The sequence below is a fragment of the Camelus bactrianus genome, chromosome 5 (assembly GCF_048773025.1).
Source record: "Camelus bactrianus isolate YW-2024 breed Bactrian camel chromosome 5, ASM4877302v1, whole genome shotgun sequence".
Taxonomy (NCBI): domain Eukaryota; kingdom Metazoa; phylum Chordata; class Mammalia; order Artiodactyla; family Camelidae; genus Camelus; species Camelus bactrianus.
Genome location: NC_133543.1, coordinates 10,131,789 through 10,145,868, shown reverse-complemented (window position 1 = coordinate 10,145,868; position 14,080 = coordinate 10,131,789). Strand labels below are relative to the sequence as shown.

Genomic DNA, 14,080 nt, shown 5'->3' with positions numbered 1-14,080 from the left:
TGGAGCTGGGATGAAAACCAGGGAATATAACCCCAAACCCTTCCCTCCCAACGAACATTCTGCCCACTCACTTTTACACCCTGTGTAACCAACTTGCCAAAGAAACTCAGGGCAACTGCTCGCCTGAACCTGACCACTCTCCCCTTGAGAGTGTACCATCCATCCCTTGATGAATCCCCACTTTACTTTCTTAACTTCCATGTCTCATCTCTGAATTCTTTCTGAGACAAGAACCTAATCACCAGCCACAGGGCGCGGGCAAGTATGCAGGAAGGTCAGTCATGTGAGTAGGGAGGGTGTACGGGAAGCAGGCACTGGTCAAGCAGGGGATGTACAGACAGCAAGAGAACAGCCATCCTGAGCAGCCTGACCACACATCTTCCAACCTGATACCCGACTAACCCACCATCCCCATCAGTGCTCTGAGTCAGGGGAGTCAGGGAGACAAAACCAGCCCTTCCACCAGCCCCAAACAACGTTGTAAACAACTTCTGCTTTTTCCCCTCCACCCTAAGGGAGGGACCAGACATTAAGTGGCTTCCTCTGTCTGCACGATGCCTGGGTTGGGGTGAGCAAGTGTGATTAAAAATGTCATGAGATTTTTGTTTGGAATGTTTTGAGCGCGGCTGTTTCTTGGTTGTGCGTTCATTTGGTTGCTGCAGATCCTTCACTGGTTTCTAGAGTTCTCACAAAGCTCCTTAGGTCAGTATGATGGTTACATGGTGTTTCTGTGGGGAAGTGAGGGCCTGGAGCTTCCTACTCTGCTTTCTTGCTCACAGCAACCAATGCTATCTTCTGTATTTGGTAAAATCACATAATAAATTTGAGATTCATCCATTTTGTGATAATACTTGGATCAGTCAATCCTTCCTCTTTATTACTGATATTCCATTGTATGAACATACCACAATTTGCTTATCCATTTTCCTAGTTATGCACTTTGAGTTGTTTTCACGTTTTTGCTATTATGAATGAAGTTCATAAGAATGTTCATGCACAAGTCTTTGTGTACAGATACATTTTCATTTCTCTTGGCTAAATTCATAGAATTAGAATTACTGCACCATAGCATATATGTATGTCTAACTTTATGAAAGAATTCCAAAGTGGTTTCTTCTTTGAAGTGTCCTAGTTTTATTGGGTTGGAATTTAATTGTTGATTTGTAGGGGTTCTTTGTATATTCTCAATACAACTCTTCCACACTTGCACCAAGACTGCTTCCAGTCTGGCATTTTATTCTCTTAACATTGTCTTTTGATGAGAAGTTTACATTTTTTGACCAAATCATTCATTATTTTTTTCTAAAGGTATTAACCAAAGAAGTTAGTACATTTTCTGTTCTAAGACATCTTTGCCTATCTCAGCCCTAAGGTTCTGAAATTATTCTGTGTTTTCTTCTAGAAACTTTGTTTCTTCACCTTCACATTTAGGTCTATGATCCATATTGAGTTAATTTGTGTGTGTGGTATGGGCAAGGGGCTCAAGGTGAGACAGGATGGAAGAGAGTAAGGCACAGTCATTAAAGGAATGACATAACCCTTGAGGATATGGCATAAACTGGTTAGAACCAACTAGGCCCAAGATGGTGGAAGATTTGACTTCCAGGAGACCTTGGGCCTCATTACACGCTCACTGTAATACATTAGGGTGCTAAATGACATACCCAGAGGGACCCTGACAGTTCCCAGGCTGATCATGAAAGGCCAAAAAATTGGGTGGGGGGCCCAGTTCCTGCAGATCCCTCCCCTTCCCCCAAAACCCTCCCACTTGTAAGCATAGGAAATTACCCAGACCATAAAAATCAAACACCCCTGAACCCTGAGGCCACATTCCCTTCTGAGACAGACCACATTCTGTCTATGGAATGTGTATCTGTCTAAACAAACTTGCTTTCATTTTGCTGTGGCTCACCCTTGAATTTGTTCCTGGGAGAGACAAGAACCTATTCTCTGGTAACAAAGGTTCAGTTTTTCCCACAGTTATGCAGTTACTTAGCACCTTTAACAAGAGACTTTCTTTATGATACAAGTGAACTTATTTACAAAACAGAAACAGACTCACAGACATAAAACACACACTTATGGTTACTAAAGAAGAAGAGGGGAGAGGGATAAATTAGGAGTTTGGGATTAACCATATATAAAATAGATCATCAACAAGGTCCTACTGTACAGCACAGGGAACTATATTCAATACCCTGTAATAACCTATAATGGGAAAGAGTCTAAAAAAGAATAGATTTATATACATATGCATAACTGAGTCAGTTTGCTGTACACCTGACACTTACACAACATTGTAAATTAACTATACCTCAATAAGAAAAAAAAAAGACTTTCCTTACTCCTTTGAACTCCCTTGACATCTTTATTAAAAATCAACTGACCATATAGGTGTGAGCTTGTCTTAGTCTGTTTGGGCTGCTGTAACAGGTAGACTGAGTGGCTGATAAACAACAGAAATTTATTTCTCACAGTTTGGAGGCTGGAAAGTCCAAGAGCAAGGTACTGACAGATTTGGTGTCTGGTAAAAGTCCACCTCCTTCTTCACAGACCTATAACCTCACATAGTGGCGGGGATGTGTGATTTCTTCTCTGATTAAAGGAATATTTAGAAATGCGCTGTTTAGTTCTATAATATTTGGGCATTTAAAAAGTTATCTTTTTCTTACTGCTTTTTAGTTCAGTTTTGTTGTAGTCAAAGTTCTATACAGTTTCAATCCATTGAAATTAATCCACTGAGATTAGTTTTACTTCCTAACATATGTTACATTTTGTGTGTGTTATCTGAAATCTTTTAATTCTTCTCTGTACACCTTGAGAGCTCAGTATAAATATTTTGAACATCTTTTATTAAACACAATGTATTCTGTATTTTGTTTTGTGAGGATACTGTTGAGGTCAAATAGGTCAGTTGTTTTAAATTTTTTTTTTGTATCTTTACTCTTTTTGTTGTCTGCCTGTTCTATCATTTACTAAAAGACAGGTGTTAAAATCTCTAATTGAGACTGTGTATTTGAAATATTTCAAAGCTTATTTGGTGCATACACATTAAAAATACCATTTTTTCCCTGAATGAATAGACCCATTTATCTTTTTCAAATATCCCTTCTAATATCTGGTGACAGTCCTTGTCTTGATACTAATATAGTCACTCCTACTTTCTTATGATTAGCATGTGCATGATGGATGGCTTTTCATCTTTTAAAATTTCAATCTCTTTGTGTCCTTATATTTAAAGTATGTTGCTTTTAAACAGCCATATATTTGGGGTTTGTTTTTATCCAACGTGACAATTTCTTTTAATTGGAATGTTCAGTCTATTTACATTTAATGTAATTACTAACATGGTTGGATTTAAGCCTGACATCTTGCTCTCTGTCACTGTGTGTCCTATGTGCTTTTTGCTCCTTTGGATTGAGTTTATTTTAACATTTCATTTTCTCTTCTTGAATTTTTGACTATGCCTCTTATTTTTTATTAATTGCTCTAGGGATTACAGTAGTTTTAAATTATCACAATATACCTTGAATTTGTATTCCATCACTTCACCTACAGTGTTAAACAAAGAAACAAAAAACAAAACAAAACAAAGAGACCTTTGGAATCTAACTTTGAGACTCAGCCCTAGGCAGAGAGAAGCAGTTTTCTTCTGACTGAAAATGTGTAGGCAGGCTGGGATCCAGAAAGTCCCTCAAAACCCATGTTGTGCAGGAGTGTGGTGCACCTCCCAAAACTTCTAGAAAAAGTGGTCTCTGAATATTCAGACAACTGATGGATTCTGGTTTGGTCAGGATCCATTTGCTGTAACTTTTTGCATTATCCAGAGGACCCCCAGGGAATAATCAAACTTCATGTGTTTTTCGTAGTCTAGTACCTGCTGCCCATCTTTACTGTCCTCCCTTCCAACTAACCGCGTTGGGGGTGGCGGCGAAGGGCGAATGGGTGGAGTGGGTGGGTGGGGCTTAGGGACCCCCATTCCCAGCATTCTGCGTTTCCATATAAGGAGTTATTTAATTGGCCCCTCTGAATTCTGTGTTTGGGGGCTAGTTCGTTAAGATTTGTCAGCCATTCCCACAAGCGTGCGCCCGCAATTGTCCGGCTCAGAGGGGAGACTGAGTTGTACAGATGCGATCACTGCAGGGGCGGGTCCGGGTCACTTTCTCCCAGTTGGCTCGGTTCCGGCGGAGTGTCCCGGTCCCACCCGGCACCCCGGCCGCCTGTGGCGCTCCGGCCCGCGGAGCGCAGGTGCGCGCGCCTCGTCCCTGGCTGTGGGGCGCCGGGCCGGGTGTCCCCCCAGGTTCCTTTTGAAGCCTATCCCACCCACGGCCCGGACCCCGTGGAGCCCCGGGACAGGGTGTGAACCCCGGCTCTTTTTCCGGCCCAAGCCGGGAAGCTGCACGGGGAAGCCCCTCGTCGGTCCCCCTCCCCTCCCCTCCCGCGGTCCCGGGCAGAGCTGAGGTCGCCTAAGCCGGCAGGTGGCCCTCGGGCTCCCCTCCCGAGGGAGCGTTTTCCGCCCAGCCGAGCGCTGGGCGGCGGCGCGGTGGAGGGCGCCCGGCGCGGAGGAGCGAGCGGACGGGGCTGCGGCCGCAGCGCGGGGGGAGGAGCGCCAGGAGGAAGGGGCCGAGCCGGGAGAGCCCCCGCCCCGGGAGGAAGGGGAGGAGGCCGGGTGTTTCCTGGCGCATTCCCGGCCCGCCCGATTGACTCACTCAGCCAGGAAACTCCCAGGGCCTGCCCGGGACCCCCCGAACCGCCTCCGCGGACCCAGGTGAGGAATGCCGCTGCCCCGACCCGACCCGCGCCCCCCGCGGGGTCCCGGCCGCCCTCGGAACCGAGCCGGGCGGCTGGGGCGGGAGGGGTGCGGCGGCGGTGCCGGGGCCTCGCGGGCGGCCGGGACTTGATCCTGGGCAGCGCGGCCTCCCCGGCGGCGCGGCCTCCCGGGGTCGCCCCGGCCCCTGCGCGCCGCTGACCCCGCGTCCCGGATCCCTGGCCCCCGCGCTGCGGCCTGGGAGTTCCGAAGCCCGACCCGCACCCCCTGCCCCAGCGCCCCCGGCACGTGGCGGAGCTCCAGTGGGGAGTGGGTGCATTGGGGTTTTTCAGTTATTGTTGGAAAGTAAGGAGCCGGCGGTTTGCACTGAGGTCGTGCGAAGAGACCTGAGCAGTTTGCTTTGTGCCTTTTTCTGAGGGAAGGAGAGAGACTGTGGCCGAGCGAAACCATCTTGCAGATTCTTGGAGAGAGGAGTTTGAGGCTTTGTTAAGGAGCCGAGATTGTTACGTGGGCAGCGTGGTTCCGCACAGCCAGACCGAAGGGTGTATTTTCAGCCTGAAAGACGTTCTCCCAATTCGCGGAGTTTGGTGGGCGTGAGAAAAGGGTGGAAGATTGATTTGGAAATGGGGTTTAAGGAGTGTTTTCTAAGTCGAGAGGCGTCCGGACCACGTCCACTCCAGGGTTAGGTGTGCGCGGCAGGATAGCGATTGCTCGGGAAACCCTGTGCTGGACGGTTTGCGCGTCTGCGGGCGCCCGAGACCCGGGAGTTTCCTTTCCCGGGGAAGTGGGTGCTGCGTGCCCCGCACCGTGTTTTGCCCAAGCTTGGCAAGCCGGGGGAGTATTCCTGCCGGTTGTTACGTGATTCCGTCCATGATCGTGATTGAAGCGGCAGTGATCCCCGTGCCGTAGCTCGGGTTGCTGGGCTTAACTCACCACCAGCTCCGGCGGCTGGTGTTGGAGAACCCGGTTCCGGCCGCCCCGGGAGGCGCGGGCCTCGGACGCTCTGCGCGGTGCCGGCCGTCCCTTCCCTCTGAAGGCCTGTCGTGATTTTCCGGGGAAGGCGCAGATCCGCACGCCCAGAACCCGAAGGAGTAATCCCGTTTTAAATAAACGTGGGCCGCGGCAGGTGTGTGTTTGTGGGAATTCAGTAGGAAGATGGTGCGAACGCCGCCTCCGCCGCGCAGCCGCGTCATCTCTGTGACAGAGGCCAACAGGGAAATGTGGAAAAGACGTTTCTTGTGTGAATGCATACGTTTGTGTGCTGATAGAGCGCTCCAGGAAAAGTTACCCACCAACTGTGTTTGTACGTGTGTTTGTTTACATTTATTTTTAAGTTTATGTATAGTTAAATTCCCTTTGTGTTGGACAGTTCACTGAGTTTTGACAAATGCATAGAGTCGTGTGACTGCCACCACAATCAAAATACACAACAGTTCATCACCCCTTAAAGGCCTTCTTGCTGTTCCCCGTTCTCAACTCCTGACCACTGATCTGTTCTTCATTCCTGCAGTTTTGGTTTTTCCAGAATGTCTTACGTGGTTTTTGAGTCTGGCTTGTTCATTTAGCATGATGCCATTGAGATTCATCCATTCTCTCGTTTGTCTCTTTAACGTCTCCTAAAGACGTTTAAGTTTGAAAAGTGTACCTCTTAGGATACAACCTGAGCCATTTGAATAATATTTGTTAAGTCACGAGAAAAACGACAGAACATCAGCTCATTAAGAAATTTAAACAGTATTGGGGGTGGGGGGAAAAAGAAATGTAAACGGTTCTGAACTACATATACTAAAAGTGAAATTCTCTGAATACTTCTTGATCTACAGCGTTTTCTGTGCATGCATATAGGTTTTGTTTTTTGTGTGTGTTCTTTTTCGTAACATAATGAGATTATATTGTATGTATCATACCTTTTTACTTAATGATTCTGGATTACTTGAAGATCTTGGAGAGCTTAAGATGTTGGCATTTACAGTATACATACACGTAGACATCCTATCCCATAGTATAAATGTACTATCATTTATTTAATCAACCACCTGTTAACTGGCATTGTTATTTTGCATTTGTCACCCCGATAGTCAATGCCTGTGTCTGTATCTTTATATATATACACCCAGGTTTATCATTCTGGAAGTGAAATAATAACTAACATTTCTTGACTACTTATTTTGCTCCACCATTGTTCTAAGCCAGGGTTACTTTTCCTGTAAAGGTCCGGATAGTGACTATTTATGGCTTTGCAGGCCATAGGGTCTCTGTCACAACCTAGCCAATTCCGCCGTTGTCGCACCAAGTCAGCATTAGACGATCTGTAATGAATGAGTGTGGCTGTGTTCCAATAAAATTTTACTTCTGGAAACAGGCAGTGAGCGGGCTGTAGTTGGCCAACTCCTGAGTACTTTACGTAATAATTATTCTCACAACCCTCAAAGGTCGGTGCAATTTATTATTCCTACTTTATGAATGAAGAAACTGACAAAGAGATGAAATATGTGTTCAAGGTTACATGCCTGGTAAATGGCAGCCCCAGACTTTGAATCCAACCTGACTGCACACTTCTAAGTTAAAAGTTAGGAAGAAGCTGCCAAAAATGCCTTCCCCCAAATGTTAGACCCTGGGACCTGACACTCACGCATCTACTCAATCACTCACTTATGATTCTTTGAAGGCACTGTGCTTGCTCAGGTGCCACTCCAGAATCACCAGTCTCCACTCCCCAGTTGGACCAGTGTCCCCTCAGCCCTCTTACTGAGTGACTGTGCCCTGGCTTTTGAGCTGTGTTTCCCTAGCACCAGCATATAGAGGTCAGCTCAGTCAGTGCTTGGGGCCGCCCAGCCAGCCAATGAGAGGAAAGACAGATTTCTGCAGGTGGGGTCAGGTTGGGTCCAGGCAAGTCTTTGTTGTTGAGGTCGGCTGCAGTATGATCACCCGGAACGCCGGTGGCTACATTCCTTGGCCTGCCTTGGCCCATTTTTCTTCTTCAGTGACGTGGAAAAAGTACCTATTAGATTGTTGTGAAGATCAAATGAGATAATGTATTTAGGAAATATACTGTGTAAGGGACTGTTACTACTGGTGCCATGTTTTCTACAGCTTTTATATAACTAACCAGCCCTAGCTACTCTCGCTGTTTTTGCAGCTAATTTTTAGCCGGCCCTCAGCAGCCACAGGTATAGCATGAATTAACTACATCTGCATAATTTTGAAACTTTAGCCAGTGCAGTAAGGTCAGAAAAATAAATAAAAGGCAGATTTGAAAAAGAAAATAAAATTGTCCCTACTTGTCCCAGGGAATCTATGAAAAAAACTACTAGAACTAGTAAGTGAGGTTAAACATGGTCAGAAAATACGGTCACTGTAACTCAGTGTTATTTCTGTATATTAGCAATGAGCAATTAGAAAGTGAAATTTTAGAAAGTACCATTTTCAGTAGCTTCAGAAAAACAGATCCTGAGATGTCAACTGAATAAAATGTATGCAGGACTTAACATGCTGAAAACTACAAGATGCTGATGAATGAAATCAAAGATCACGTACATAAATGGAGAGGATTATTATGGTCATGGATTGGAGCACTCACCATAGTAAGGATGTCCAATCTCTCCACATTGATCTATAGATTGAACACAATTCCAGTCCAATATTGCATCAAAAAATATTTTTAACAACTTTATTGAGGTGTGATGTACATACTGTGAAATTTACCTACTCTAAATGTACAGTGATTTTTAGTAGGAAGTTGTGTAGCTTCACCATAATCCAATTTTGGAATGTACTTACCACCTCAGTAAGATCTCTCATGACCTTTTACAGTGCATCCCCATTCCTGGCCCTTATTCCAGCTCATCACCACTTTACTTCCTGTCTTTTATAGATTTGCCATTGCTGGACATTTAACATAAATGAAAGTATACAATTTGTGGTCTTCATGTGTGGCTTCCTTCACTTAACATAACATTTTTGGAGTTCATTCCTGTTGTAGTGTGTGCCAGCATTTCATTCCTTTCTGTTGGATTTCACATTTTGCTTAAGCATTCATCACATTCTTTGCCTATTATGAATAATGCTCCCGTGAAGACTCATGTGCCCATCTTTATGTGGGCATATGCTGTCATTTCTCTTGGCTAGAAATCTAGAAGTGTTATTGTTGCATCAAAAGATATTTATGTTTAATTTTTAGAAATCTCAATAGGCTGTTTTTATAGATAAAAAACAAGCTGACCCTAAAATTTATACAAAGGGAAAAAGAAACTGAAATACTGAAAAAATGTTTAAAAACAAAAACAAATTGGAGAAATCACCTGATTTTTTTTTTTACTGTAATAAAATAGAAATAACCAAAAATTCACAATTTTAACCATTTTAAGTATACGAGTTAGTAGCATTGAGGCCATTTGGATTGTTGTGCAGCCATCACCACCATCCATCCCCTGAACTTTGTCATCATCCCAAACTGAAACTCTGCACCCATTTAAACGTTAACTCCCCACTCCTTTATTCCCCCAGCTCCTGGTAACAACCATCCTTCTGCCTGTCTGTGAACTTGACTGTTCCAGATACCTCATGTAAATGGAATCGTACAACATTTATCCTTTTGTGTTTGACTTATTTCACTTGGTATAATGTCTTCAGGGTCATCCATTTTATAGCATGTATCAGCATTTAATTTATTTTTAAGGCTGAATAATATTCCACTGGATGCATGTACCGTATTTTCTTTATCCATTCGTCTATTCATAGACATTTGGGTTGTTCCCACCTTTTGCTATGAACATGGGTGTACAGATAGCTCTTCAAAAGCTTGTTTTCAATTCTTTTGGATACGTATACTCCGAACTGGAATTGCTGAATCATATGATATTCCAGTTTTTTTTTTTTGAGAAATTGTCATACTGTTTTCCGTAGCAGCTGCACCAGCATGCCTATACCAGCAACGCACAAGGGTTCCAGTTTCTTCACATCCTCACCAACACTTGTTATTTTCTGTTTTTTTGTTTGTTTGTTTTTTGTTTTAAATAATCATCCTAATGGGTGTGAAGTGATAACTCATTCTGGTTTGGATTTGCATTTCCCTCGCAATTAATGGTGTTGAGCATCTCTTCATGCACTTATTTGTCATTTGTAAATCTTTGTTAGAGAAATGTCTGTTCACATCCTTTGTCCATTTTTTGATCACGTTGTTTGGTTTTTTGGTGTTGAGTTGTAGGAATTCTTTACGTATTTTGGATGCCAGTCCATTATCAGATACATGATTTGCAAGTATTTTCTCCCATTCTGTGGGTTGTCTTTTCACTCTCTAGAGAGTGTCCTTGGGTGTACAGAGGTTTTTAATTTTCACATCCAGTTTATCTCCTTTTTCTTTTGTTACTAGTGCCTTTGGTGGCATATCCAAGAAATCATTGCAAAATCCAGCATCATGAAGCTTTTCTCATGTATTTTCTTCCAAGAGTTTTACAATTTTAGCTTTTGTGTTTAGTTTTTTTGTTAATTTGGGTTAATTTTTATATATAGTGTAAGATGATGGTTCAGTTTAATTCTTTTGCATGTGGTTATCCAGTTTTCCCAGCATCAGTTGTTAAAAAGACTGTCCTTTTCTTCACTGAGTGATCTTGACAGCTTTGTTGAAAATCATTTGACCAAACATGCCAGGGTTTATTTCTGGGCTCTCCTACTTCGTTGGTCAATGTGTCAGTCTCTATTCTAGGACCACACTGTTTTGATTACTGTAGCTTTATAGTAAGTTTTGAAATCTAAGTGGGAGATTTTCAGCTTTGTTCTTTTTCAAGATTGTTTTGGCTATTCTGGTCTTTTGAAATTCCATAATAATTTTAAGATAGGTTTTTCTATTTTTGCAAAAATTCTGTTAGAATTTTGAAAGAAATTGCATTGAATCTGTAGATGGCTTGTGTTATACTGTCATCTTACCAATATTAAGTCTTCCAATTCATGAACATGGAATATCTTTCTATTTATTTGTGTCTTTAATTTCTTTCAGCAGTGTTTTATAATTTTTGGTGTACAAATCTTTCACCTCCTTGGTTAAGTTTATTTAAAACTTTTTTTCTTTTTGATGCTATTGTAAATGGAATTATTTTCTTGATATCCTTTTTGGATTGTTCATTGCTAATGTATAGAAATGCAGCTGATTTTTATGTGTTGCTTTTGTATTCTGCCGCTTTGCTGAATTCATTTACTATCTGCAACGGGTTTTTTGTGAAACCTTTAGGATTTTCTACACATAAGATCATGTTTTCAGTGTTTTCATGTATTAGGAGGCTGTGTTGTTAGGTGAACATATGTTTATAGTTGTTACATCTTGCTGATGGAGTGACCATTTTATCATGAGGTTTCTAGTAACAATTTTTTTTCAAGTCTAGTTTGTCTAATACTTGCCCAATAGTAGTATTGCTACTTCTGCCCACTTTTGGTTTCTCTTTGCATAGCATGTCTTTTTCCATCCTTTTAGTTTCACTCTGTTTATATCTCTGAATTTAACGTGTCTTTCATAGATAGCATATAATTGGTTCATTTTTTTTTAATCCAGTCTATCAGTGCCTGCCTTTTGATTGTCTAGTCCATTTACACTTAATGCAGATACCTTTATGACAGGATTTACACCTGCCATTTTCTTAGTTGATCTCTTTACGTCTTCTGTCTAGAGACCCTTTGGCCATAAGTGTGGGGCTTAGGCACAGCAGCTCTGTAGGAGCCCGTAGAGACATGAGTGGGGCTTACCGTTGACACCTCTGGCCTGATTCAGGTTAGCTAATAGAATTTCAGAGCACCCCAGGGATAAGATTTTCATTTATATGAGTTTTTTGTGTTACAGGCCTCTCAGAATGTGGTCTCAAGAACATAGGATGTGTTTTTCATGTGTGTTGGTTTGAGTCTGGTGTGCACTCGTGCTGTTGAGCATTCATTGACCCGGCTGTGCCCTCATCCAACTTCATCCACTTGTCTCACCTCCATGCAAGGCTATGGGGACAGAAATCATCAGCCTTGGACTGGTTGTAAGACAGGTGGACAGTGATAGCTACCGTGAGTTTGAAACAAGCATATTTGTCATTTGTATTTATTTTTTACTCTTTTGGGGATGAAGGGGGAGGTAATTAGGTTTACTTACTTATTTCATGGAGGTGCTGGGGATTGAACTCAGGACTTCGTGCCTGCTAGGCATACGCTGTACCCCTGAGCGCTACCCTCTCCCCTGTGATTTGTATTTATATGTCAGATACTTCCCTAGCCAAGCTTGTCAGGCTCTGTTTTTCACTCTCCCTTGGGGGAATTTTGCTCCTCGGGGGAGAAAAGCCAGTGCTTAGAGAGCAGTGACTTCCATCTGGGAACCTGATTTCATAGAAAGATTTTATGCCGAGAGCCAGTAAGGTCATCCTTGTGCTCACATTGTCCTGGCCAGGACAGTGGTGATGGGCAATGATTCATCCTTGAAGATACTCACAGAAGAAGGTGCACTTTACTCTGAAGAACAACATAGCCCCGAGTCAGAAGTGGTGATGAGGATTTGCATCATATTTATTTATTTATTTGCCTTTTATTTTATTTATTTATTTTTTAAAATTGAAGCATAGTCAGTTACAACGTGTCAGTTTCTGGTGTACAGCACAATGTCCCAGTCACGCATATACATACATATATTCGTTTTCATATTATTTTTCTTTGAAGGTTATTGTAAGATATTGAATATGGTTCCCTGTGCTATACAGAAGAAATTTGTTTTTCTAAATCTATTTTTATATGTAATGGTTATCATTTGCAAATCTCAAACTCCCAAATTTATCCCTTCCCCCTCCCCACCCCACCAGGAACCATAAGATTGTTAACTATGTCTGTAAGTCTGTTTCTGTCTTGTAGATGAGTTCATTAGTGTTCTCTTTTTTTCTTTTCTTTTAGATTCCACATATGAGTGCTATCATATGGTATTTCTCTTTCTCTTTCTCTTTCTGGCTTACTTCACTTAGAATGACAATCTCCAGGGCCACCCATGTTGCTGCCAGAGGCATTATTTTATTCTTTTTTATGGCTGAGTAGTATTCCATTGTATAAATATACCACATCTTCTTTACCCAGTCATCTGTTGATGGACATTTAGGTTGCTTCCATGTCTTGGCTATTGTATATAGTTGTGTCATATTTAAATCCATGACTCAAGCTGTTCCACAATTTTCTTCTTTTCCCACAAATCCTGCCTGGAAGAATTGGTCTCCACAAAACCAATGAGCTTTAAAACCACCTGGACTTGGCTTTTTGGAGTTGCCTACCCCCAGGGATCATGGCATAACCAAGTGTGTTAAATCAAGCAGAGCTGTACGTGTGGGTAATAACACAGACTCTGGAGGGTGGGCTTTGCTCCTGCCCTGGAGACCGTACTGATGGTTTTGTACACACAAGTTGTGCTTTTCCCTTTGCTTTGATAGGGTGGGGGGGGTGTATATTAGTCAGGATTCTCCAGAGAAACAGAACCCATAGGGTATTGTATATACAGAGAGATTTATTTTAGGGAGTTGGCTCATGTGATCATGGAGGCTGGCAATTCTGGATTCAGAGTAGGCAGGCTGAGACCCAGGAAGAGCTGATGTTGCAGCTGTAGTCCAAAGTCTGTCCAGAGACAGAATTCTTTCCTCTTTAGGGGAACTTGCTTGTTTCTTGTCAGGCCCTCAACTGTTTAGGTGAGGCCCACCCATGTTCCGGAAGCTCATCTGCTTACTCAGAGTCTGCCCATTTAAATGTAAATCACATCAAAGAACCACCTGTGTAACAACCTCTACATTGATGCTTGGCCGAAACCTGGATCGTACCATAGTAGCCGAGGTGACACATAAAATTAATCATCACAGTGGGTCATTTTTACGTTGTATTTTAATAATTTGCATTTTAGGTCATTGTCTCCTCCAACAAAGATTGGCTGAGTGCGTACTTCAGGGTAAGCCCCATACAAAGGGCAGAAGTGGAGGGGGTCCCTGCCTTCTGGAACTGCCAGCTGAGTGAGGGGCCCACCCTCCCTCCACCAGGAAAAGGGAACACATCCTTACTGTCAGACCTTGTACACAAGCTGTGAGAGGCTGTGACCCTCTCAGTGGCCACATAGGCCCCGCATCCACCAGAGGCGGACAGAGTGGGGCGCGTTCTCTCTGGGGATGCCTCTGCCAGGATGGCCCAGGTCTGGGGTAGCTGCCAGCGAAGACGTGAATCCTGCTCTGCACTTCCACGTGACCCTGTGCCAGGTTCTCTGTGTATCGCCTGGATTCCAGGGGCACATTTTGGGCTTACCTCATAGATTGTCTGGGCTTAATTGTG

At 43.2% G+C, this 14,080-nt stretch overlaps 1 protein-coding gene across 1 annotated transcript in view; it reads left to right on the top strand.

The window, feature by feature from the left end:
• The first annotated feature begins 4,610 nt into the window (after positions 1–4,610).
• The window catches only part of CYFIP1 (cytoplasmic FMR1 interacting protein 1), a 93,606-nt gene continuing 84,136 nt past the window's right edge, over positions 4,611–14,080 (top strand). The window contains 1 exon segment of the mRNA XM_074363398.1: positions 4,611–4,768. The gene's annotated coding sequence lies outside the window, so the exon portion shown is untranslated.